A 2,840-nucleotide genomic window follows, 5' to 3' on the forward strand; every position below is an offset into this window, starting at 1 on the left:
ACTTTGCTTAACAGCCTTAAGATTGCTGTTCACGGCTAGGGCCTAATAAATACTTGGGAGAAGTAAGGCAACAGCTCACAGTGCAGGTCTGAAAGCACACTCGCACATGGATGGTGATGTCCAGTATTTCTTAAAAACCACACATATCTTGTGGCAACTCCTCCCTGCCCTACTTAAGAAACCAGCTGTTACCCACACCGGGGCAAGAGGGTATGAGAGAGACTACAGCAGGAGAGAAACTTCTTTATATATTTATTAGCCAGACTACACATTCTTCACACATGCTTCCAAGCAGGCAAATGATCATCCCCTATGGCATTCACACCCAAACACTGCACAGAGTGCATGCGGACTACGTGACGGTGCAGCGTGAAAGCATTTGATGCTATGTCTAAAGAGAGAAATGAAGAAAGTAAGCCAGGCTGGGGAGTACGACTTGGCATGCTTACCTTGGATTCAGCTGTTACCTGCAAGGCAGAAAACATTTTTTAATAATCAGACAGCATCTATTCAGAGAAACTGGTCACGTTATATATTAGGGTCCCCTTTATAATTTGTTTCAATAAATGGATAAGGTAGGTGAATAAGCCATTGAAACCATTTAACACCTACTGATGTGTTTATCAACGTAACATGTTATTCTCCTTTAACATTATCATCTGGAGTGAACTATTAGCCCTGGAAGTGTGACCTAAGGTAACAATTAGTTGGGATGAGAGAAATGGTGCTGCAGAAAGAGGCTACTTTGCCTTTTATAAACAGATTTAAAGAGGGAACCTGGTATTGGATATCTTTTGGTCAGGTAAGTCTCAGGAGATGTGGAACACACCTCAGCCATTTCCCAAAGGAGGGAGTTCCTTTTGGCAGCAGTCTGCAGCACCACGACAGGCAGCCCTTGCATCATGCACAGAGATATTTTTCCGATGTACAGTAAGCTAAACTGCAGCAATCAGACACTTGTTGACACCCTGGTTTAGTTCACAATATGGCCTGGCGAGCCCTATCAAGCAGAGCCACAGGCAGCATGTGGGGTGGGCTGGATGGCCCTGTGCAATGCATGCAGCACCTGCTCTGGCTGCTCCAGGACCATGCTGCACATGGTGCCTGCTCCAGTATGCATCTGCTCCACACTGGATTCAGAACAGGCAGAGAAGGGGTGACCAGAGCGGGCGCCGTCTGTGGCAAGGTCACGGATCACCTGCTTCACTACACGTGCCGCACACGGCACCCACTCCAGGACACACGCTAGACCCAGCAAGAGCCTGATGGTTATACCCAGATTGCAATGAGGGAGAGAAGCTAGCAGCAGTGCTCTGTGCACAAAGTGCCAGTACTGGCGTTTTGCCTCTTGAAGGGGCAAATTCCTTTGCAACTGGAAGGAAATCATGAATGCATAGCTATTTTCTCACCCTGCAGCAAAAAGGTGGAGAGAGATATGGCTTTCATGTGTCCCCCGAGTTACTGTTCTTCCCTTCCCTCAGCTTCTATATCATTTAAACCCATGTGGATCCCTAGAGAAGACAGTAGAGATCAGAGATATGGGCAGCTTCTGAGCTTGGATTAAAACACCAGACTCTCCAGTCTTGTGGTCAGCAACCCTCTCCCTGCTGAATGCCAATGATATGGAGAACCCATCTTCTGGTCTGCCTACATTTTAACAACCATAGAAATCTGATCTGCATCCAACCTTTTAATACAATCTGGTAACCTGATGTAATCCATTCCTGTGCTTGGCATACAAAAATTGCCATAAAGGTCAAGGAGAATTTTGCTAGTCCCCAAAACAGCCTAGCCCAGTTTCTTGCAGGGGAACAAGGGGAGGGTCAGAAACTCACTGACTGCTGCTAAGAGCATCAAACAAGATGACTCTACCGCAGCACGTCCCGTGCCCGAATGAGGTGCTCGGCATCATTTCAGGCATGCTCCCAGAAGCCCACGTAGAAGGCTGGCTGGGTGTTTGGCCACAAAGTCTAGTGTTTAAAGCTCATTGCCTCTTTACTTGTACTTTGGCACCACAATAGAGAACTCCTGTCCTCTGCTCCGTGCTCCAACATGTTTTGGAAACTCAGGTTACAAGGGACTAAGCGGCCCTCCCTCTGCCCTCACGGGACAGCAACGGGACTTGCTGAGGCTGCACATAAGTGACTCTGGTCACACACACAAGATAGGAACCTCCACAGCCCTCCTGAGAGTGGCCAAGCACGAGACTCTGATTGCAGGAGCTGCGACTACTGCCGCTGTGCAGGCGGGAGGGCACGAGTAGTTATGTTACCAAGAACTCCTGCCGGCTGCAACACCATCTCACCAGCTAGTCCACAAATGGCAGTCGGCTCACAGACCTGCAAATTCACGGTGTGCACAAACCCCACCTACTATACTTTTGTTTTTCTGGAGCACCTTTGCAAGTCCCCCTCGGAAACGCTCCGGTCTGGCTTTTGATAGGGGTCAGCACGTGCACTAGCCTCCAGGAAAACTCTCGTCTGTTAGGGAAGTCTGCCTGATAGCAGGGACTGGGAGCACTGGCTTTACTGGGCGCTCTTCACGACCAGCTCTGGATGCAGGAGATACCCGTTAGTCTTGGGGGCAACGGCTGAATGCAGGGTATCCCCTTTGGTTTTGGGGCCACCGCCTGCCGCTACCGAGATCCCTGCCTTTCTAGGAGTGTCCTTTGGGGCAGAAGCCTTCACGATGCAACCAAGATGGGGCCCACCCACAACTGCTAACGGGGCAAACGCACGCTGGATTCTGTAAAGAAGGAAGAGAGAGACTGTTCCTGCAACGCAGAGCCTCGGTGGGAGTCAGTGCTGCGACCCCGAGAGCCGAGGAGGAGGGCCTGCCCC

The 2,840-nt window shown here is 50.0% G+C and overlaps 1 long non-coding RNA gene across 1 annotated transcript in view; it reads right to left on the reverse strand.

Annotated features, from left to right (window-relative positions):
* Window positions 1–2,587, reverse strand: part of LOC112548378 — a 4,522-nt gene extending 1,935 nt beyond the window's left edge. The window contains exons 1-2 of the long non-coding RNA XR_003092156.1: window positions 1,410–2,587; window positions 450–467 (exon numbers count right to left, since the gene is read on the reverse strand). This is a non-coding gene — a long non-coding RNA (uncharacterized LOC112548378). The remainder of the gene's footprint in view (window positions 1–449; window positions 468–1,409) is intronic.
* Between the last annotated feature and the right edge of the window lie 253 nt (window positions 2,588–2,840).

This window comes from Alligator sinensis, unplaced genomic scaffold (genome assembly GCF_000455745.1).
Source record: "Alligator sinensis unplaced genomic scaffold, ASM45574v1 scaffold1352_1, whole genome shotgun sequence".
In the NCBI taxonomy this organism is placed as follows: domain Eukaryota; kingdom Metazoa; phylum Chordata; order Crocodylia; family Alligatoridae; genus Alligator; species Alligator sinensis.